Source organism: Dermacentor variabilis, chromosome 8, assembly GCF_050947875.1.
Source record: "Dermacentor variabilis isolate Ectoservices chromosome 8, ASM5094787v1, whole genome shotgun sequence".
Lineage (NCBI taxonomy): Eukaryota > Metazoa > Arthropoda > Arachnida > Ixodida > Ixodidae > Dermacentor > Dermacentor variabilis.
The window spans coordinates 149,600,159-149,624,876 of record NC_134575.1 but is presented as its reverse complement, the minus strand read 5'-3'; positions in this window follow the sequence as shown (position 1 = coordinate 149,624,876).

Genomic DNA, 24,718 nt, shown 5'->3' with positions numbered 1-24,718 from the left:
CAAAATATGCGGCTCTGCCTCCACCCTAGCAGGGTCGACGGTGCCTGCTATCCAGGCGAGTAACGGTCCGGTGGCCTCTGCCGTCGAGTACTCCGCCTGGGCACCGGTGTTGGTGGGTCGGGTGTGGCAACGCCGGGTGCTGCCTGAGGCAGCCTCGCTCCATCCGGAGCGTCCTTAGTGGTCGGCCTCGTGAGTGGTGCTGGGCTCGACCCCGGTCCAACGGGTGCCGCACCACTGGCAACTGTTGCTGCCTCCGAGGTGGGTGGTGCTCCACTGGAAGCGACTGGTGCAGCCGCTAGTCCTCCTGCAGGCTGGAACTCAGAAGTGGCAGTCGAGGGTGCTGGCCAGGTCCCGAGGCGAGGCCTGACATGGTCGGCGTGTCTGTACCACATGGCACCGTCTGGCATGTGTACGAGCAGCGATGAAGCGCTGGCAGGAGACACCACCTGTCCGGCAGACCAGGGCGGGCCAGGAAGGAAGTTCCTTGCGAAAACTGGAGCTCCCGACTCTGGCAAAGGCCCGGGACGGCACCCTTGGTCAGCAGCGAGCTTCTGTTTCAGCTGCTTCAAAAGCGCTGTGGCTCGGAGGTGCGGATGCAAGACGTCCAAGGGTGTCTTGACCATCCGACCCAGCAGGAGCTCACAGGAGGCACGGCCAGTGACATCGTGAGGCGTGGTCCGGTACTGAAACAGTATCCGGGCAATCTGCCTCCGGAAATCACCAGTCTGGCTCTTCTTGAGCTTGTCTTTGATGGTTTGCGCCACCCGCTCGGCTGCACATTTGAAGCAGGGTGGTACGGCAGAACCATCATCCGGCGGATTCCGTTCTTCGTCAGCCAGGCCAGGTACTCTGTGCTGGCGAAAGCAGCACCATTGTCGGACACGATGACATCCGGCAACACCTGGGCGGCGAAGACCTGTCGTAGCGCTGCAATGGTCGCGCCTGCTGCTGAAGTGGTGACAGGTAGAACCTCCACCCACTTTGAAAGGCGTCCACAACCACCAGGAATTAAGGGCCCTTGAAGTGTCCCCTAAAATCCACATGTAGGCGGGACCAGGGTCTCTGTGGAAACGGCCACGGGGTGCTTTGCACAGGACGCGAGGCTCGCTGATGCTCCTGGCAGATTTGGCAGCTCTGCACCACATGCAGGATGGCTTCCGGGTACTCTGGCAGACGAACGCTCAGGGCATGAATCCAGCTTCGGCCCAGCGGCGTCGGTGACGACACCTTCGTTAAGTAAAGGGGAAGGGTTGCCTTCCTGTCGCCAAAGGAACGCTGACCTCTGCCTGACCCTGGACCTGGGAGAGTTGCCCGGAGGAGCTGCACAGCATGACGCCCGAAGCCTCGACGGACACGCCGGGGAAAGTACGCTTGAAGAGTTTCCCGGCCATTACTGACACGCTGGCCCCTGTGTACAGCTCCATGGAAATGGGGTGCCCGCAGATTTCGACAGTCAGCATGTACCGGCACAGACGACGGTAAAAAGCCTGTGTGCCACATGCCGAGAATCGGCGGGCCCTCGGCCACGACGTCGAGCCTCGCCGCGGAAGAACTTGAGCCTGCTGCCGCACGCCCCCGCCGCATACGCTTGCGACGGCTACCCTGGCCGCGGGCTTGTGTGGTACTTGGCTTGAATAAGGCTGCTCTTTGCTGTTCGTCCTCCCTCTTCGGCATACACGTGCCAGGTGCCCAGTTTTCCCGCCCGTAAAACATTTTACTTGAGAGAACTGGCACTGTGAGGGGAAGTGGGCACCACCACAGCGACCGCAGGTACTGCCCTTTGTCGCCAACTCGTTGACCGCTGCTTCTGCCGACGGTGAGCCAGTCGCACGGGAAATCTCGCCGGCGTCCTTGGCGGCAGCTTACATTGCCAGCGCTGCCTTCACGGCGTCGTCCAGCGAGGGGTCGGGAAGCTCCAGGAGTCGCGTCTGCATGGCGGGGTTGTTGATGCCGCAGACGAAACGGTCCCGGAGCAGCGAGTCCAGGTGGTCCTCGAAAACGCAGGCACTCGCTAACCCTCGTAGCGCAGCAACGAACTGCCCGAAGGTCTCTCCTTCCCAGCGGCTCCGGTTGTTGAAGCGGAAACGCTCCATTAGTGTGGATGGTGCTGGGTTGAAATGCGAGCGCAGTATGGGAAGCAGCTCACCCAGCGTCTTAACGTGTGGCGTGGCTGGCTTGACAAGGTCGAGCAAGAGGCTGAAGACGCGGGTACCACAGCTGACCAGGAAAATGTCCCGCTTTTTGGCCTCGGGTGTGTCGTTTGCCGGAAAGAACATGTGGACTTGCTTCTCGTAAATTTGCCAGGCGGACCCATCTCCCTCGAACGGCTCGAGCCTTCCGTACAGAGGCATGTCGGCAACAACCGGGGGCGGTGTTTCGTCGCTCTCGGCGGCGTGGGACGATCCGTGGGTACTCGTCGCCCTCCTCATCGCCAGTGTCACGAGGATCCCATACTCGTCGCCAGTGTCACGACCTACCCGGGTTCGTTAACAAGGCAGGACTCGAGGCACCCTCCGATAGGCGGACGCTCCGTAGCGTGGTGGTGCTGAACGATGACTGACCGCCGATCAGCAGTGCTCGTCGGCGTTTATTACGGTGCGGTGACCAATGTTGCCTGCCGAGCTTGGCAGGCCACCGAGCCTAGCGTTGAACCAAGATTAAGCCTGAGGGGGCGTCACATGCTTGCAACACTGCTAGTTTCGTGGTGGAATGATGAGTGCAAGGAGGCTCGGAAAAAAAAATAAAGCGTGGGGCATACTGCGCCGATCCCCAACTGCAGAAAATTTGATAGAATGTGAAAACATTAAATCACAGGGAAGGCGGACGTGACGGCAAGCTAAGAAGACAAGCTAGGAGAGATTCTTGTCCAGTGTCCAGTGTCCAGTACACACAGGAGGAAAAAGTATGGAACGGGCTGAGGAGACTTAAGGGACAACAATTCCATCCATAGCTCCTGGTTGATGAAGAAGGAAACAAGTTGGAAGACCGGGCCGACGCTCTCAGTGCACACTTAGAGCGCGTGTCTAGCTCCACTCACTATTCTGAGAACTTTCTTCAACACAGAGCAATAGAAGAACTTAATTAAAGGATCTTTCTGGGCGAATTGGTGCATAGTTGACATAAAATTGTAACAGCGCAACACATGCGTACCAAGGACGAGACACAAGCGCTTGTGTCTGGTCCTTGGTACTTTGTGGTTGCATGTGTTTGCGCTGTTACAATTTTTATGTCAGGAAGAACTTAAGTCACTGAATCAGAAATGTATCCCAAACGATCCCTATAACCGTACTTTTACCATTGCTGAACTTAAAGCTTCCTTATCAGTATGTCAGAGCTCTGCACCGGGCCCCGATAGAATCATGAACGATTTACTCAAGCACCATGCACTCAAACAAATCACACTACTGACACTTTTAAATACTATCTGGGCTGCTGGGTATCTCCAATCTAAATGGAAAGAAGCTATTGCGATCCCTGTTTTAAAGCACGGTAAAGATACATCATTGCTGACCAGCTACCCTCCTATAGCGCTTACGAGCTGCCTTCGTAAGCTTTTCGAAAAAAAATGATCAATCGCCGTCTCGTACACTTCCTAGAGCCCCGCAAAATGCTTGACCCACTTCCATCTGGCTTTAGGGCAGGGCGATACACAACCGGCCATCTCATGCGCATCGAAGCAAACATTCGCGATGCTTTCGTACATAAACAATCCTTCCTATCCGTGTTCCTTGATTTGGAAAAGGTGTATGACACAACTTGTCGGTACGGAATCCTGCGGGACATGTCGGCGTTGGGCATCCGCGGCAATATGTTAAACATTATGGAAAGCTACCTACTTAATCGTACATTTCGAGTGAAAATACCTAATGCACTGTCGCGTGCATTCATACAGGAAACTGGGGTACCCCAGAGTAGCGTACTCAGCTGCACCCTCTTTGTCGTTAACGTTAAGATGAATACGCTTCGTGCATCATAATTAACCACCAGCTATTTTTTGTTCTGTCTACGTATACGACATACAAATATGTTTCAAATCCTGCAATCTTACAGTGTGTGAGAGACAGGTACAGCAGGGCTTAAACAAGGTGTCCAAGTAGGCAGACAAAAATGGATTTAAAAATCAACCCCCACAAAAGTTCTTGTGCTCTCTATGCAAGAAAGAGAGGCCTGGTTCCAGATCCTTTTGTATAGCTGTGCGGACAACAAATACCTGTAAACAAAGAGCAAAATTTTCTAGGTATTGCATTTCACTATAGGCTTACTTTCATTCCGCACTTAAAATGTCTTCAAGCAAAATGTCTAAAAACAATGAACTTACTTAAAATCCTATCCCACACAACATGGGGTGGCGACAGGAAGTTTTTTATTGAATCTTTACAGGAGCCTAGTTCGATCACGACTGGACTATGGTGCCGTGCTTTATCACTCTGCCGCCCGAAGCGCGTTAAATATGCTAGACCCCGTCCTCTATCTGGGTATCCGCCTGGCCACTGGCGCATTTAGAACAAGCCCTGTCGAAAGTCTGTACGTAGAGTCAGATGAGTGATCGCTCCATTTTCAGAGGACATACACCAGCTTCACCTATTCTTTGAAAGTGCACTCTAATTTAGGAACATCCGTGTTTCACAAGAGTTAACGACTTGACGCGTTGTGCAATTTTTCATAATAGACCCTCCATCGGTGTGATCGAATCGGTGGGAGAGAACTTAGTGAAGAAATGGATGTCCCAATACTCGAACATCGCCTAATGCCTGCAGTTAAGCTATCATCGCCCTGGGATTGGAAGGTGATAGAATCTGTTGTATCCTTTGTAGAGGTCATAAAGCACGCTCTTGAGCTTGAAATAGCTATGCATTTCTGTGAGCTTCAATCGAAGAACTCCCGCTCCGAATTCTACATAGATGCGTCAAAATCACATGCTGGCGTATCTTACGCTGCGGTTGGTCCCTCTTTTTCTGAATCTGACGTGTTGAATCCCCTAATAAGTATCTTCACTGCAGAAGCCTATGCAGTACTGTCTGCAATAAAACATATATAGAAATTAAAACTTGACAGAGCAATCATATTCACAGACTCGTTAAGTCTTTTAAAAGCGCTTGTTTTTTTACAAAAGCATACAAATGCTGTCTTCAGGGAACTTTACTGACTGCTATGCAACATCTATTTATCACATAGACGTGTAGTAATATGCTTGGCCATAGAGAAACTGAGAGTAATGCGCTTGCCGACGAGATCGCCAAATCAATAGCATCGCAGGGCATTCGTTCTGCTTCGGTCCCTGCCACAGACGTGAAGCCTTTCTTATGAAACAAACTGCGCGCGAAGCCACTGGCAACGCTTGTGGTACTCTGAAACGAGTAATAAGCTTCACGTAATTAGCCGACGTTAGGTTTCTGGCACTCAACTACGAAAACACGAACAACAAATGTCCGATTCACTAGACTAAGAATAGGAGACACATTTGGCACTCATAACTATCTCTTGACGAGTCGCCAACGTGTGGTAGATGTTGTGACAGGCTGACCGTCCTCCACGCCTTCCTATAGTGTCGGGAAGCCGAAAGACACAAGAGGAAACATTTTACTTTTTCATACCGCTATTGCGTCTCTGTGCATCTGGCTATGTTTCTTGGTGAAGAACCGTTTTTGGTGTGCTACGTGTTACAAGGCCATTAAATTCCTAGCGCATCCCCTTTCCAGAGGCGTGTGCGTGTAGCGTGTTTTCAACCAGCGCGGACGATGGAAAAAAAGTAAAACAAATTTTTCCGAAGAAGAACGTGCTGTGGTCCTGGAGCTCGTTTCGCGCCATCGCAGCGTGGTCGAGAACAAGGAAACGGACGCTGTTTCCGTCAGTCTAAAACGGGAGTCGTGGAAAGAAATGGAGGACGAGTTCAACAGCCGCCACAGCGTGACGCCGCGTACGTGGGGCCAACTTAAGAATATGTTGGGAAAACCTCAAGCGGCGCAGGTGCAACGCACAAGACATGCGGGAGCGGTTTTCTACAGGCAGGCATTGCGCCCTGTGCAGTTATGACATTACTGACGCAGGTCCTCTTTCTGAACATTGCATAGCGCCCAGCGAGCTAAGTCGTTCGATTAATTCGCCAAAATAGGCACATTTGGCGCCCGTGAACGTCTCGCAGTTTAAGGCCAGAATATTTTTTGTACCATTTGCGCTACGAACTAGCAGCGCCAAATGAAACTTGAACAGCGGAGCGCGTGGCCAAGTGAAGATATAGTGCGCGCCGTCGAGTCCCATTGAGAGTCGCGCATACCTAGTTTGGCCGCACTGCCCTCGTTCGGGAGTCAAACGGCCAAACGCGCTCGGCACGCTCACGCCAGCCACCGTCGCGGCTGCCAGCCTTGCGCAAGTTTGCCGATCGAAAGAAGGAATGTGGGGTACAAGCGGCAAACCACACGAGCGAATGTATCTCTAATGATGACGGTACAAAGTGCACCAGGCGCACTACTGTTACCGTTTCATTTCACACAGATAGCACTTATGCTTTCGGCGAACTGTGCGACAATACTCGCCGTAAACTGCAATAGTTTAGCTTCTGTTTTCTTTTAGTTTTATTTTCTCCCTTTCAACTATAAGAAGCAGAACAACCCGCCGTGGTTGCTCAGTGGCTATGGTGTTGGGCTGCTGAGCACGAGGTCGCGGGATCGAATCCCGGCCACGGCGGCCGCATTTCGATGGGGGCGAAATGCGAAAACACCCGTGTGCTTAGATTTAGGTGCACGTTAAAGAACCCCAGGTGGTCAAAATTTCCGGAGTCCTCGACTACGGCGTGCCTCATAATCAGAAAGTGGTTTCGGCACGTAAAACCCCAAATATTATTATTAAGAAGCAGAACAGAAGCGAAAATATCTCACGATCGTGCGGCGCCCAAACTGGATGTGCGCGGCTGTCGACGGTGATGACTGGACGGCGCGCACTATATATGCTTGTGCCACGGGCTCCGCTGTCCAAGTTTCATTTGACGCTGATAGTACAGATATGATTCAGTGCCGAAATTACGGCATTTGTTTGGCAGGACGCTGAACTAAATTGCATGGAGTACAGAATGTAATGTATGCCTATTACGTTGTGTATCTTTTCCTTTTGGCACCCTCGTTCAACGTATGTCGTATTTTGTAATCTTGCCCAAACAGCTTGCTGTGCTCTTGAAAAGAAGTTATATTGGGTGCTGCAATCATATATTAGCACTTTCTCAAACGAGTGCATTTTCCCAACTACGGCTTCGATTTCCACGCTCTCGCTGTGTTTCTCCCTTCTTCTTTATTTGGGAAATGTGTGACATAATATGTCAAATTGCTACCATATAGTAATTGCGTTGAAAATTTTTCCCAAACCCATTTGGCAGCAATGATACACAACCTACGCTTCTCAAAGAGCGGTTTGTCCCTCGGAATTTGCCGCTGCTTGGTCATCGAAAAAACAATAGTAAGCTAGAGCAGCACACAACCAGGGACGTTCCCCTGCGTCTGAATATGACAGTGCTTTGGGACCAGCTAGACCCTCACCGCACATAAGCCATGTGTGTCTCCGAATAAGCTATGGTATCATGTGCCTTGATATTTCTTAAAGGTGCATATTGACACAATGATGAGGGGCTCAAGAAGCAGCGGCATGTCTGCCTCAGAAATTCCTTCGGCGCCGTCTTCCATGCCGCATCGGACAAGGGTATAAGCACGGTGCTCTTGGGTGGCAACATGACGTCATCGTCTGCTACGCGAAGCGCGATGTCACGGTCGTTGTCATTACTGTTCGCTATGGCTTGCGTAGTAGCGAAGCTGGCTCTATAGACACTTGCAGGTCGATGATGGCACTGTTCGCCTGAAGGAAAATTATGCCGAGTGTAAGGTGCTTTCAACATTCAGGAAGAATGACGTCGTCGCCGATGTACGTGAAGCCCCGAATGTTGCCTCGTGCCGTGCACCGGCCATTGTAGTTGTGAGGTGCCCTCCTGCAGTGCGAATCTGACTTCCGGTCCATTGCGTCGAAACTTTGTTCAATATACGCGTGAGATTCTGGCTCATAACAGACGTGTCCACACCCGTGTCGAATAACGCCGTGACTTCGTGGTCATCTATGGTAACTGGTACGTCGCAGGATACTGACACGGAACTACACTGCTTTATCTGCGTCTCAATTACGTCATATCGCGTTCGTCGCAGTGGAGGATCTTCAGCGTTCGCAACGTCAGCTACCTCACCACCGCAGGTCACTGGACTCAGTTTTCCCGGGAGGCGGGGCTCGGTGAGCGACGCCTTGTTGCTGTCGGCGTCAAAGGGGGCTGGAAGACCTGTTTCGGGCGTGTGACGGTGACTGGGGTTCACGGAATCGTGGTGCAAACGAGGTCCTGGCGTCCGCGAGGTATGCTTCAATCTCCAGGGTGCGTTCACCATTGCGCGGGCACGGCGCATTCAGTGAAAATCCACGGAGCCCAGTTCGGCGGTAAGGACACGCCCTGTAGAGGTGATCGGCTTCACCGCAATGAAAACACAAGGGCCTCCGGTCTACAGTGTGCCATACGTCGCTCTTGTAGGGTGGTCGTGTTTCAGCCATGAATAGCGTGCGGCGAGGCCTGAAGTGGGCAGTTGCTTGTTCAACGGCGCGCACACCATGAAAGTCCGGGACGTCGCTCACATCGCGAAAAATCGGGGACAGCGAACTTCGCGCAGCTTCCGCCTACGACATGCGAGGTTGTGGCTGCCGTACTTCGTGCTGTGGTGTCTCGCTTCGCTCTGGGACTTGGACTGCATGCCTGATATCCTCCCGGACGACCTCAGCCAGAGGGAATCGCTGCACCGATGCCGCAGCCACCTGAAGCTTTTGGAGCTCTTCTCGAACAACAAGCCTAATCAGCACCCGCAAGGCGTCGCTATGGTCCAAGGGTATAGCAAGAGGGTCACGCGATAGGGTCGACATGTGGCGGTTGTACTGCCTTGTTCGCTGCTGCAATGCCTTTTCCATTGATATGGCTTCCGCGAGAAACTCTGCAACGGTCTTTGGAGGGTTGCGTATTAGGGCACCGAATAACTCTTGCTTGACACCGCGCATCAAGTTCCTGAGCGTCTTTTCTTCCGGCTTGGACGGATCCGCGCGTCGGAGAAGTCGGCACATATGTTCGACAAACATTGCGACGCTTTCTTTCAGCCTGTGTACTCTCGCCTGAATTCTAGATTCAGCTCGCTCCTTGCGATCGAGGCTGGCGTACGTGTTGATTAGCTGCCATCAGAATTCGTCCCATGTCGATAGGGCCACCTCATGGTTCTCAAACCATGTCCGCGCATAGTCCTCGAGGGAAAAGTTGGCGTTGCTTAGCTTGCGCTCTGGAGTCCAGCCGTTGAATTCTGCGACACGCTCAAAGTGATCGAGCCAGTCCTCTACATCCTCGAAGGTGTCCACATAGAAAGAGGTGGGGTTCGCGGCTGGTTGAGGACGACCTCGGTCGGCGCGGTTGAGGAAGACGGAACCGATGAACTCATCCTTCTGACTTGATTGGGTAAGGGCTCGTGCTCAGGTGGCAGTCCTTGAAGTCGACGGCTTGTCCGTACATAAACAGGAGTCAGCTCGATCGAACTTCGCACTGGGCTTGTAGACGGTGTTCGATCTGGGAGTAGTAGCATGTACCCCGCACTTCCACCAGAAAAATGTAACGTAGATTGAAGACGGAGTCTTGCAAAATAGACGCTTCTCTTTAATGGCGGGCCCGAAGAAGAGCGTGCAGCTTACGCGCTTCATCGTCTTTCATGGCGCCGACCTTTGCGCGCGCCGTCCAGGGGTGCGGGAGCCCCAGATCATTGTGCCAATGAACACCTTGAACTCCTTGAACGCCTGGCTGTGTTGCACAATATCGCAGTCAGCATAAAAAAGCTTCATTTTATATTTTCATGTGGCTGTGTAATCATGTCGTGTGCTCGTGTGATGCGTTAAACCCTGTCGTCGCACAAACTGCTTTCTTGCAATTTCAGGTGGCGGTACACCCTCACCGAGCCAAGCGACTGACGAGCTACAGCAACTTGGAGCAATAGCGTCAAATATTGCTGTTCGACTGTCAAATCCACTCGACAGCGACAGCAGCGAACATCACGCTGTGCCAGGCAAATCGCAGTCATGCCAATCCCAGTGCACGCCTGCTGTCGTTGCACTACTGTCGCAGACGCAGAGACGAGTCTCTAGGTGAGGCAAATGGTATGGCTTCTTCATTTTTTTTTCATTTTGCTGCCCAGATTTCATGTAATTTACGCTGAACTGTTCTTTTACAACAAAATTACCGAAATTTCTTGACTGGCACAACGAATCGTGAGCACTACCCCGCATAAATCATTATTACGCTTTCATGCCTGATGTAACCAGGTTTTGTGTGCTTATATATTGTCACATGACGGTGAAGAAGACAATCGTGAAAGTGGGACTGACGAAACTGATTGTTTATTGGGCGGACCTGTGCCCACAAAAGCAAGTTACACTCGAAGAACAACGATATCGGCGAACAAGGGTCGGCGATCGTCGAAATCCGATCTGCGGGTCAAGCGGGTCCGCTTTTATACATGCGTCACCCAACACTCCAGAGTAATCGCTGGTGCCGGCGTGTTACTACGCAATTCACGTCGCACATATATGCAATAACCAATTGCCTTCAGCTGTTTGCATGGTGTCCTCAGATGGTCATGCAAGCGCCAGTTGTTAGTGTGACCAACCAGGAGATGAGGTAAAGCTGGTCGAGAAGGAAACGAAAGACGCTGAAAGCCAGCTCGAAAAGCGACTATAGTTGCGCTGTATAGTATGTATTACATATTCTCCCACTTACAATGGGGACCATGTGCACTATACAACCGTAGACCGTGCATAGGCACCAAGGTGTCCAGAACATTGCAGAACGTTTAGTGTAGCAATGCAGGAACCATCTTGCTTTGTGGTCACTTTAAACTCTTACTGCAGGTAGTCAAGACGTGGCTGATGAGCCCGACTACTGGTCCTGGGATGATTCTGGCAGGCCACCAGCAGAACTTGAAATGAATGCTGCCCCATTACCGACCGCTACAGACAGCCAAGCGCTCGTTCATGGTACAACAAGCCAGGAAGCTGCTGTGACAGAGCCAGGAACTGCAGCAACTTCAAGCGGTCCTGTGGCAGCTGGCACAAGTCGCCCCGCGACAAGCAGCAGCCAGAGATAGACGGCGGTCTCCCTTGAACTGGCTGCCCGCTTCAGTGCCATCAAGGATGATCGTGAAGAAAAAAAGGAACATTTATTGAAAATGAAATTCAAGCGCCTCGAGCCCAAATACGAATCTTTGCACAGGCAAGCTGAACACGAACAAACTATGCAGCTTCGGCTGAAAGAAGCCAACCAAAACAGAAAAGCGGAAATTGCAAAGCTTCAGCTAGAAACTTTGAAGAAACAGTAAACGTCTTTGTTGTTGCTGTGATTTTGTCTCATTCGATTTACGTAAAATAGTGTGCGACTATGCGGTCTCTGATCCTGAAACCACTTTCTGTGTCTGGCAACGGAGCCACGCCTGGTGGCGTTGGTTGTACGGATGAAGTGGAAGCTTGCGAAGCAGCGTCGTGTATTGCCTGGCTTTGTGCAGGAGGTGGGACAGGGTCTCTCAGGAGCTGGCCGAAGCTGCGTAGTGCAGCACAAGCTGTGATGACGATAGGAACTGATCTTATTTTTATCTGAAGAGTCATTTCAAGGCATGAAAACCTTCACTTCCATACTCCAAATCTACTCTCAACACTGCAGCGAGTCCTGAAGTGGCCCTTGTTATACTTAAACAAAGCAGTTTTTCAATTAAGTAATTATTTTCTAACAGAATTGTTACTTAGCAAAATTTTATTGCAGTGTTGAAACTTCAAATCACCTGTGCCGAGGGCTGCATTGTGTCTCTCGAAAAGGGGTCACGATGTAGGACCTGCAGGGGTGCACCTTGTCGCCTAGTAGGATGACAGGCAAAGTCCCTTCGTCTTACTGGACTCTGGCTAAACTATTATCGAAAATTCGGCTGTCATGTGCTGTACCGGGCCAGCTGGCAACTAAGTAAAAATATTCAAGCCGGGGTCCTGTGATTGCCTGCAAAAAAGCCACATTTTTAGCTGTGTTTAAAAACGGCTCATAATGTAACGTCGCGCACCTCACCAGGATATTTCATAAACAAGTGCACTCGAAAGGCAAGGCACAAAATGTGTAAACGCCTCCTTGATATTGGAGTTAGGTAATTGCAAAAAAGTGTGGTCATTTGGTATATGCGTATATGCGAAATCGGTAGCGTTGCTTACGACTACCATAATCTTTAGCCTCGACAGTTTCTCTCGCAGCTGGGAGCACTGTACCACAGCGCAATAAACATACCTGGACATTGATGCAGAAGTATCCCTTTCGACAGCGAAAAACCTCCGCGTCGTCTCCTCCGGGACTTCTCATGGGTACATGACTGCAGTAAATGCACCCGCCCACACCAGGAAACCGTGCGATGGTGTAGAATTCCTCCATTACGGGATGCCAAATCATTATTAGCATTTGGAAACTTCACGAGCTGCGGGAACAAAGTCTTGACAATCATTCTTGACATTCGTGCAATGATTCGAGACACAGTTCCTAGCAAAACATTAACGAGGTCCCTTGTAACAACCTGAAAGGTTCCGGCGACGTAGAATCGCAGCGCGATTAGAAGCTGCAGCAACGGCGGCACGGGGTGACCACGTTCGTTGTCTTCTGGGACCAGTGGCAGCATTTCCAACAGCCGTATCATCGCTTGCTTGGAAAAGCGGTACCGCCACGAGAATTCAGCGTTGTTGTATACTTCCATGGGATTCTGTCGATCCTTAAGCCGTGGCCGTAATGGCGGCGCGTATCGGTATGCCTCATCCTCCGTAATATTGTGTACACGTCCGGCGAAACCGGTAAAGTCGGCGAGGTTGCCGTAGCAGTCGGCCATCTTGCTTCCTAGACGAGAGTAGCGAAAGTCGCACTTAAGGTTGCCAATGACCGTACTTTACTTTTCCGAACTTAAGTGTCCATTGAAGTTTACCTTAAGTACAAGATTTATCTATGAAACGCGTTAAGCATCGACCGGCCACTTAAGACATAGGTTAAGAGTAAGTTACGTGTGTGAATGCGGGCCTTAACCACTAACAAATTAAAGTTATCGCTCAAAACAAGACGCGCCTGCGTGATTGGAACTTACTGGAATGTTATCGATGGTTTTATGCATTGTCTGTTGTCACTGAAGCTTTTGTAATCTGATTGTATACGCGACGCGAATTGTGTAGTACTTTCTGGAATATACGCGGGCACCAGCGATGACTCTGGAAACTTCGATGACTCGTGTATAAAAGCCGACGCGCTTAACCGGCAGATCAGATTTCGATGGTCGCCGTCTGTATTCGCCGCTATCGTTGTGCTTCGAGAGTAACTTGCTTTTGTGGGCACAGGTTAGCCCAGAAAAAAGTTAAGTTATTCACATTTTCGCTGCTGTGATTTCCACCGTCACTACTACTTAACAAAATGACAACGAAGGAATGATCATTAAATATGGCATGAAGGCGATGCAACGGTGATGGCATTATGAGGTCGACGGTGTGTTGGTGCTAGAGCTAACTTCCGCGCTTACGTGCGTCATGTGCAGCTACGGGTAGCCTGAATACGCTATATATATGATTATAGCTTGCGCTATGTCCGGTATTGGCCAATTGCTTAGGACTGCAGCGAGCAGACGGCAGGGGAACCACAATAGTGCTACGACGTGACGGCGCGACGACGCCGATATGACGACCACGGGACGTTGCAGTCGGCCCACTTCGCTCCTTGCCGACATTTACAGTGTACAAGCCGTGGGATGGCGTGGATGGAACAAGCCGCGGATGGAACAATGGGATGGCGTCAGTGGAATAACTGGAATGAATTCAATTCTTGGGATTTACGTGCCAAGAGCAGTATATGATAATGAGGCACGCCGTAGTGGGGGACTCCGGAATCATTTTTACCCCCCCCCCCCCCGGGGTTTCTTGACGTGCCCTGAATGCCCGGGACATGGACGTTTTTGTATTTCGTGCCCATCGAAATACGGCTACCACTGCCGGCACTCGACCCCGCGACATCGTGCTTAGCAGCTGAACACCACAGCCGCTAAGCCGCCGCGGCGGGTGTCAGTGCAATTACTACAGCAGAAAAAGCACGATAGAACGACCATGCAGAAATGACAAATGGGGAATGAGGAGAAGTGAGGCCATAACGATACAAGTGACATCGTGTGTATGAGCTCTTCTGCAAAAGAGCAGCCAGGTACCCAGCAGTATCAGCGGCGGGCAAGCCGAAATAAGGGGCAAATAAATCTTCACTTTCAAAACAACAAAGGGCAAGACGGCAGATTCTCGTGCTTTGGCTGACGGAGAGGCAATCTACAGCGCACTGGCGGTGGGTTGTGATCTAACTGTAGCCGGAGCGCGCCTTTTCGGCCAGCCCCACAAGTTCAGTCGTTTTGGAGCGCGTCAGAGCGCTCAGAAATTTCATTTTTCATTGCATTTCATTTTTGTTCAAGACAGCTTAGGGAACTGTCTTTGGGGACATGGCAAAAGGTTATAAAATTGCCTTATTTGACCATGCCACCACGACAGCATAGGCAGCTTCACTGCAGAAGTTGGTCGTGCAACATACGTACAACATATATGTTGAACAGCAGAGAAATATTTTAAACGCAATTCGTACCATTTGTAATATAGTCATAAACACAAAGCTAATCAAACTGTTACACAATGCTAATAATACTAAGAACTGAAAGCAGGAAACGCGGAAAAGGAAAATTCAGAATAAATTGTAGAGATCAGTTTCAATACCATATACCCGTAGCATTCATTGAATATAAGCAGATGAACAGCACGTTTGCATAGGAGATACTACTGAAATTATTATAACAGAGCTATAAATACAAAAACAAAATTCAGTGCCCTTCCACTCTGTGAAGATGGATGACCAGCGGAGCTGTGTATGTGGGCCTCTTAAGGGCGAACTGCACCTCCGCTGCAGGTCGGCCCGGCATTGCACTATGTTCGAGATCGGCTCACGTATGGGGAGTGCTTAACGCCTGCTTCACCTCCGCCGTGGAGGTGAAGCAGGCCATCATGACGCAGGAGGTGCAGAAGGTGAATTAGACCATCATGACGCAAAACCAGTGAAGGCGGAGCTTATCCCCGATCACTCGGCGAAGGAGTTGAGGAAAAAATGCATGGCCATGGAGGAGGGTAACTTGTAATCCTCCGTAGCTCTCTTAATATGAGACGCTTCACGCAAATTGTGGTGCGAACGGTTAACTTTAGCTGTACCCTACGCGTTTACAAGATTTGTCCGAACCGTTTCAGGGGCCCTTTAAGGTCGATACGCCACATGGCGGCAAAAAAAGAAAGCTGAATGAAATGTCCCTAATTACTGTATTGCTTCTTGCCATATTGAACAATCCTTCGTTGCCACACCATCACCATATTTCCGGCGTCTTCGCTCTGTTGCGGTCACGGCGTTTCATATCGCTGTTCTCACGGTACCATTTTCGAGCCGTCGTCGTTATACTGTCATTGTTATTCCGTCATCATGTCATTGTTCTCTTTGCGCCGTTGTCGCACAGTCGTCGACATGCGATCGTCCTCGTTGAATCGTCTTTTTGTCGTAGTGATTCGACTGCCTGTCATGCTTTCGTCGTCACGCTGTCATCGTCATTCCAGCATCCTCATACCATCGTAATTACTTAAGCTTCGTCAACCTATTTTCACGCCATAGTAGTTCCGTCATCCTACTGTCACACCGTCGTCGTCATAGCATCGGCATCATGTTGTCACCGTGCCATCGTCTTTGTACCATCGTTGTTGTATCATCGCCGTCATTTCGTCATCGTCATGCCGTCGTCGTCACATCCCTGTTGTCATTCATTCGTCGTCATGCCATTGTCGTCATTGTGGCACCTTCACTCGATCGTCTTGCAGCCGTGGTTGTTCCGCCGTTATTTTGTCGTAGTCATCCAGGGTCATCCCATTGTCATTGTGCCATCTTTGTCATTCCATCGTCGTCATGAGCTCGTCTTGATGCCGTCAGGGCCGATCTATCGCCACTGATGGCATCGATTCATTCTGGGATCGAGCAGAACAAGTTTTTGTTGAGCAAGGCTGCTCCCAGTGAAGCTGTGTCCAACGGGGTCGAGTAATATCTACTTGACAGTTCTCGCTAAGCAGGAACAGCGTTCTTTACTAACACCGATATTTACTCATGTACGCTCAACTGCGTCTAATTGTGTTTACGCAGCCAAACTCAGTAATTTATCACTCAATATCAAGTTAATCCGCTGTCATTATGACACCGCCCATGTTGTTGATGATATTGTCCTGTTTATCTTAGACCGCATAGATGTTGTTTCACACGCCTTTCGTATTGAGGTGCTTACTCAATGTCTTCTGTATTTAGGATGACCCTGATATTCATCGTATTAGTAGGTTTTCACAGTTAACAAAACCCTTTCAGGTTTTTTCCCGTTAGAGAGCCAGATGTTCTGTAATATACTGTTTCTTGTGTTGCCTGTCGAAGCTTTACTATTCATGGTTTATTCTCACTGCATACGATACACACAGTTGAAATGAAGATCAATTAATGGAGTTGGACGCTTTATGTATTTTATACTTCAGTTACACATTCGTTCCTTGGAACAGAAATGCTCCTCAAAGAAGAAAAACGTCGCGAATGCCAGGGAAAGCTTTATGTGGAGCGATGTGACTAGGAATTTTGAACGCTGGTTGACTCCCGACAGGGGTTATTCGAGATTTCAAGGGAGGCCTGTGATCATGTAGGGGACGTAAAAAGCATGGCGTCGATTATGATGTTCACGCTTTGTACAACATATTCCACACGCAAGCCCTCTCGCTAACCTTCTACATCGGGCCAGATGAGAATACACCAGCTGAGATGCACCAGCGCAAATAATTTACCTGTTGATGAGCCCTCATTACATAAATAAAAGAGGAATGAACAACCTGCTGTGCAAGTAAGGTGATAAATAAAGACCAGATGTTTAAATTATGGGGTTTTACGTGCCAAAACCACTTTCTGAATATGAGGCACGCCGTAGTGGCGGACTCCGGAAATTTCGACCACCTGGGGTTCTTTAACGTGCACCTAAATCTAAGTACACGGGTGTTTTCGCATTTCGCCCCCATCGAAATGCGGCCGCCGTGGCCGGGATTCGATCCCGCGACCTTGTGCTCAGCAGCCCAACACCATAGCCACTGAGCAAACACGGCGGGTGACCAGATGTTTAAGCGCTGTTTAAGCTGTTTTAGGACACTACAGCAGCGTTAAAGCAGTTATTTAAAGTATATATAGGCGCCAAATACTGTCGTTTAGACAATGCATAGGTTGAAATAATAAGAACTTCGGCTATGCATCTTTGGAGAAAGCATAATTTTATAAGAAACATAGCCCGTAAAACCTCTGTTTTCAAAATGCATTTTATTAATCGATGAAATAGACTGACACATGCTGCGCAAATTACAAGATATCGTAAATTTAGTTTAACTTCACGCAGTTAGAAAATTGTGAAACCAGTGAGAAGCAAGCACCATATCAAGGTTTCCGGATTGGGGCGTTTTGCTGTAAGTATTGGTTTGTATTCGGAAAAGTAACGCCCTATGTTCACTTAAATTACGGTCACAGATTTGCACTTCAGAAACTACGATGACTGGAGGCACGCTGGAATTCATGAGTGTTCACCTGGTAGAGCTTTTGACATTTCTTTCAGTACCCAATACGTGGAGTTTCGTCCGAGACAGATCAAACCTTCTAAGGCTATCAGCAACAAGTCCATTGGGAATGGTGCTTACCTTTCCTGAACGTCGAGAATGAGGCCCACCTTCGGAGTCGCTCAATGACGTTGACGAAAATAGGAGGTGATCGCACAACTGCGCTAAGTCATCTTCATATGTATTGTCGCATAGCGTGGTATGAACCATTCTCACAGAGAAGCTTTCCTCTTTTGAAATGCTTCTACACTAGCAAAGTGGTTGTGCCAATATTCTGCAAATCTTCAGCCAAGTTCCCAAGAAGGTAATAGCATTATAAAGAAAATCAGGTCAGCCAAAACACAGAAAGAGGTACTTTCAGGCTCTAGAAGTTCATTCCGGACACCAACATTGAAACACGCATTTATTGACATAGTGAAAAATCCACAAAGCTTTCTATGCCTATAATACGTGCTTATACGGTAAATAAGCCCGATGAGGAAATAAAAAAGGCAGAGTTGGCGTAATGTCTCGGTGATCAGAGATGACCAGGACACTTTATAGCGCTACTACTTGTAAGGAAAAATTTATTACAATAAATTGATGATATAAAGCATACAAAACCGTATATGGCTAAAGATATGCCACATTTATTGGAAATAAGGCAAGTGTTGCCATTCAAGCTCGCAACGGGACATTATTTTACGCGTCCTAGTTCACCAAAGGAAGCTTTTCAAGGCATTTTTGTAGCGTAATTGCGACCATATCTCCCATGGAACACAAGGGGAATTATAGAAAAAGTAAGAGCGATTGCTGTTCCATCGCATAATCAGAGCTGCTCGTTCAGCATTTTAACTGTTTTGTTTATCCTGTCCCGCATCATGACCTCGGCTGCCCCCTTGATGAGGCCTTTGAATATGGCCGTTGCAGCATGCAGGATGGCATTCACGGCTCCGTCAGTCAGCTTCAGCACTTTTAGGCGAACGTCAAGCTCCTGCATAGAGTTTATCTTGAAAGATTCGAGAGCCAGCTTGGCATCGTTCGTCCTGCATGACAATATAGTTGAGCTTATTTTAGCGCAACTCCACTAAGAATGGTCACAATTATTATGTGTGGCCTACAGCAATACAGTGCAATTCATGACATATATATATCGAAAGAATGAGCGGAAAACGAGAAAGGAAAACGTTTAACGATAACTGCGCCCGTTTGGCTAAATTACACGTGGGAAAGGGTAAAGTGGAGACAGTGAAAAGAAGGAGCGCATTTGTGCGTACACACGCAGTTGAGTATACATTCCCGTGTAGTAAAAATCAATTGCATAGCCCGGTTCCACTAAAGAAGCGCAATATCGTTTTGGTGGCCTTGTGCATGCTACAGACTGTCGGCTGATATCTAAGGATGTATCCGATAATAGTGTGAGGTCTAAACGGCTGAGACGAAGAAAGAACCAACATATCTTATTTTATTCTATTTAAAAATACTTTACAGGCCTCAAAGTGAGGCATTGAGTAAGGGGGCAGTACTAGAAAATACTAAGGATACAAGACATCTATAAACCGTATCTGTTTACAACCTACAACCGCAAGCGCAACCGAAATGAAAAAAGAATTATTTAGTTCACGATTCACTAGGGAAAAGAAGAAAACATAATATAATAACTAGGAATAAATCACACAGATTGTTTTCAGTGAAGTCGTGTGATTAACAAGATCAGAGTGTTAAACAGTAATAATGAAAAAAAAATGACAGAAAAGTTACGGACGCGACATTCCTACGGAATGGTAAACATAGCGACATGACGGTAATAATGCGACAATAAGCTGTAAAATATAGTGCAAGCATAGAAACCATTGTGCGGCAAACGTAAAACTTTACATTTCTTTAGTCATGCATTCAGTCAAGGCATCACGGAATGAATCGTAGTTGGACTACGATTCATTGACTTCATTGATCGTTGACCTCATTCCCAGGCATGACGCCATGCCCGGGAATGAGGTCAGCTAGATTTGCAATATGGGCTTGTTGGCAACGCCACTGGCAAAACTATTTATAGCACAAACAGACGCGGACGCAAGTCGGCACATGAAAGCGCCGAGTACCTTCTTGTGTCCTGGTCTGCATGCGCTACAATAGTTCTCCAAGGTGTGCCTTCTGCCGTCCTCGTCGGTACACGCTACGATAGTTTCCGAAGATGTGCGTTATTGCGTCCTCATGTAACTTCTTGCTTCCTCGTATGTATGCCCTGTACAATAGTTCTCCAAGCTGTATCTTTTTCCGTCCTCGTCGGTATGCGCTACAATAGTTTCCCAAGATGTGCCTTGTTGCGACCTCATGTACCTTCTCACGCCCTCGTCTGTATCCGCTACAATAGTTTTCCAAGATGTACCTTATTGCGTCCTCGTGTACCATCTTACGCCCTCGTCTGTATCCGTTACAATAGTTTTCCAAGATGTGCCTTCTTACGTCCTCGTCGGTATTCGCTACAACAGTTTCCCAAGATGTGCCTTGTTGCGCCCTCCTCTCTATGCGCTACAATAGCTTTCCAAGATGTGTCTTCTTGTGTTTTCCTTTCTGTGCACTATAATAGCTTTCCGAGATGTGCCTTCTTGCATCCTCATCTCTATGTACTACAATAGTTTCCCAACATGTGCCTTCTTACGTACTCATCTGTATGCGCTACAATAGTTTACCAAGATGTACCTTATTGCGTCCTCATGTACCTTCTTACGCCCTCGTCTGTATCCGCTACAACAGTTTTCCAAGATGTGCCTTCTTACGTCCTCGTCGGTATGCGCTACAGTAGTTTTCCAAGAAGTGCCTTCTTACGTCCTCGTCGGTATGCGCTACAACAGTTTCCCAAGATGTGCCTTGTTGCGTCCTCCTCTCTATGCGCTACAATAGTTTTCCAAGATGTGCCTTCTTGCCTCCTCCTCCTCTCTAATCACTACAATAGTTTTCCAAGATGTGCCTTCTTGACTTTTCGTCTCTATGCGCTGTAACATTTGGGGGCCGTGATCTATGAGTCTGGCGTCACATTAGCAAACATTCTTGTACTGCGCGATCAAACGATCACGGAGAGAGCTAACAAGGGCAGGCGCAGGATCTGGCGTCACGCTGAGGCTCGCTTTCTAGCATACGCCGCCGGTGCGTCTCGTAATTGGTAGCTGGCCTACGCTATCCGGGCGTTATACAGAGGCTTAGCGGGTCGATGCTGTCCTCCGAGCTTTCTTGACGAGGGTTGCTTCTTTAGCGATGAGTACGATGTGCAGAAGATAGAGGAACACAACAGGCTGTATATTTTCACAGCAGAGGTAAAATTTTTTACAGAACAAGGGATACTCGTACTGGCCGGAGCACGGAACGCAGAACATCGTTCACATTGCATAAGCTACAGGTAAGAGCAGACTACATATATCTGGGAGAACACACCTGAGGAGCCAAAAAAGTCCGCTTAAATTCACCTTATCCTCTTAGATGCCTAGACCAGGGAAACTTGCGGTCACACCTTCAACTAACCGGATCGTCCAAAGTTGCCGAAGGCTCTATCTTGAGAGCGAAGGTGCACACACTCATTCTGGCCCCTTTGTACGCTGAACACAATCGGAGAAGTACCCCCAGGTGCACACGGTTCACTGTCCCAGAAAACGGTGTGGATGCTCGTTGACACGAGATTTCCTGGAAGGGCCCATCAATTAGCCATTTCGTCCGGTGGTCGGCCTTGTCGACCAGCAGCGGCCCTAACGAAGCGGCGCAGAACGCACTTTCACTGGAGTTTCTCGCTTCCAGCGTCGAGGTCGGCGGCCGAATGGCATCCATCAACCACGTATTTTCCGTGAAAGTGTCACATCATGGTGTTTCCGCTGGTCTGACTGATGTGAGGCACTGTAAACTTCACAAAGCTAAAGCGATTTTTCGCAAGGAAGGTGGAGAGATACGAAGTTCGTTGCCCCCGCTGTCCCATCGTAACAGCTCCTCCATGGCCCGGAAAATCTCTACGGGTCAGCGCTGGCAGCCACTAGTCTGGATAAGAATGGCTGGAGAAGATGGCTTGGGTCTCTGCAACAACAGCAAACTCGGAATTCTTCCAACCATCTCACAACAACCGCCACCAAGAGTCAATTCCGGAAACACACCAGACAGCATGCAAATGCCCACCCAGACTCCGCCATTAATCCACTCCCCCTCCCCCCCAGTTCATACTGAAATTTCAATATAAGCCCCTCAGCTGGAGCTGAAAATTCTGACCTAAAAAATTTTGCGTCGCCAAAGCGAGCGCTCACGTTCTTTTTCAGTTCAACGAAACCCGACTGTCGTGCTGCAGGAGAGCAAAGGTGTAAGTAGACCTAAGCTAAATCCTCTAAATAAACCATGTGTAGAGGGGGTTTATTCCGGTCGTAGAGCAGCAGTGACAAACGCAACACCAGCAGGTAAGGCGCAGCCAGGGAGCGAACTGGGTGCGAGCCACGCGATGGCAACGGGGCTTCTCAGCCTGCCGATCTTCTTCGCCATAATCACCCTCGGAATTGAAGAGTAGCTTTCCTAGCGACCTAGGAAGAGGTGATCGGATCGCGATAAGGCTTCAGCCGGTAAATGTGCACAGTCTCCCGCCCCCGTCGACGCAGATCGGGAGATGACGATACGGGTTCGACCACGTAAATAACTGGTGATGGTTGCGCAACCACGTGGTAGGGCCCGTGGTACTTCGGGAGGAGCTTGGACGAAAGACCAGGAGCAACAACAGGCGGGACCCAAAGCCACACGAGTGAGTCGATGGGGAAGGGGTGAGGGGGTGGGTGGAGGTCATGATGCTATTTTGGCGGCACTGTTGAGCAGGCATCGAAGAACTGGCCAGCTGTCGGCATTTCTCGGGGTACTGAGCGACCGTAGAAGCGGGTGAGCATTCAGCAGGATCCGGCCGGTACGGGAGAACCGCATCAATGGTGCTGGAGGGATGGCGGCCGTAAAGCAGAAAGAATGGTGAGAATCCGGTAGTGGGCTTGAGGGGCAGTGTTGTATGCGCACGTGACGAATGGAAGTACAAGATCACAGTTGTAGTGTTCAGACGCAACATACCTTAATAGCATGCCACCAAGAGTTCTGTTGAATCTTTCTGTCAAGATTAGCGATAAGCAGCAGTAGTGCGGTGAATAATTTGGCATTCAGAGAGGAGGGACTGCAGGACGTCGGAGATGAATACGCTACCCCGATTGCTCAGCAGTTCACGAGCTGCATGCGCCATGGCGGAGAACAAAGTTGTTTAGAGTGAACGAGGCGACGTCTTTTACTGATGCGGCAGGCAAGGCGGCGCTTTCAGCATATCGTGCCAAATGTTCTGCGGTGACAACAATCCATCGGTTGCCAGCGCCAGTAGATGCAAGACGACCGTATACATCAATGCCGAGATGGTCAAATGGTTGTGCTGGTCAGGGAAGTGGCCGGAGAGGTGCGGTGAAGAGAAGCGGGAGACATTTGTGTCGTTGGCAGGCAATCGTCCACAATGCAATGCATTTGTGGACGAAGTTGTACATCCCTCTCCAATAATATCGTAGGCGAAGCCGTGTGTAGTACCCTTGACACTCCGCCGTCACCACACTGCGGGTCAGAGTAATAAATGGAGCATAAATATTTTCGAAAGCGGAGGGGCACTACTAAGAGCCATGTGCGCCCGTCATTGTGGTCGTTGCGGCGGTATAAAAGTCCGTCGGGGATGGTGAAATGATGCGCCTATTGGCGTAACGCTCGAGGGGCCGAAGCTGCCGGAGGATTTGACAGAAAATTGAATATCATGACGATCCATGGGTGTTTTCGTTGCTGCGAGGCCGCGTTCAGGATGTCAAGTGTTGAGATATCATGTCTGTAGGTAGACGTACTGGCATTTGGAGTAACTAGGAAGCGCGAGAATGCATCGGCGTCAGAGTCTCTGCGTCCAGAGGGATAGACGACACGGATATCATATTCCAGGATTTGGAGGGCCCTACGAGCGAGGCGGCCTGACGGGTCTTTGAGGTTAGACAACAAGCAAAGAGCGTGATGATTCGTCACCACGTCGAAGGGTCGACCGCAGAGATATGGGAGAAATTTCTAAAGAGCCCATATGACAGCCAGGCACTCTTTTCCTGTTACTGAGTAATTGGCCTCAGGTTTTGTGAGGGCACGGCTGGCATAAGCGACCACGTATTCGGCATTAGTGTTCTTAAGTTTTGCCAGCACTGCACCAAGGCCGACACCCCTGGCGTCGGTGTGAAGTTCTGTAGGTGCACTTGGATCAAAATGGCGGAAGATTGGCGGATACGTGAGTGGGCGACGCAGAGTCGTAAAGCATCATCAGAGGTTTCTGACCAAGTAGAAAGTTCATTGTCGCCTTTGAGAAGTTACTTTAGGGGTGCGATCGCAGTAGCAAAATTACGAACGAAACATCGAAAATAGGAACATCGGCCAATGAAGCTGCGTAGTGCTTTCAAGTTAGTGGGCTTCCGGAATTCGGATATGCGCGGCGCGAAGTTTAGCGGGATCAGGAAGAGTGCCATCTTTGGAGACAACGTGGCCTAATATAGTCAGTTATCGAGCTGCAAATCGGAACTTTTTTAATTTAAGCTGGAGACCAGCATTTGCCGTTTGACGTTCATTTTGCCTGAAGGCTACCATTGCGTTGCGTCTAAAGAAAGCGTTTATTTAAATGTCATGCAACGATAATCCCGACGGCCTGGATAAACTGAGTGCCTATAGAAACTCAACTAGACAACCGAACGTCTTCGCCCTCTTTTGCACCCAACTTCTTGTTGGGTCGTAAATCCGAAATGCACATAACGACGCCAGAACACATAAACCATGTCAAACCACATGTACAAATGAACACACAAATGACAGTTGCTTTGCTATATAAAGGTAATGCTATTGAGCAAAGTACTGGTTTGGGGCGGGTTGGCAGCACTTCATGACGGCAAGCTTGTGC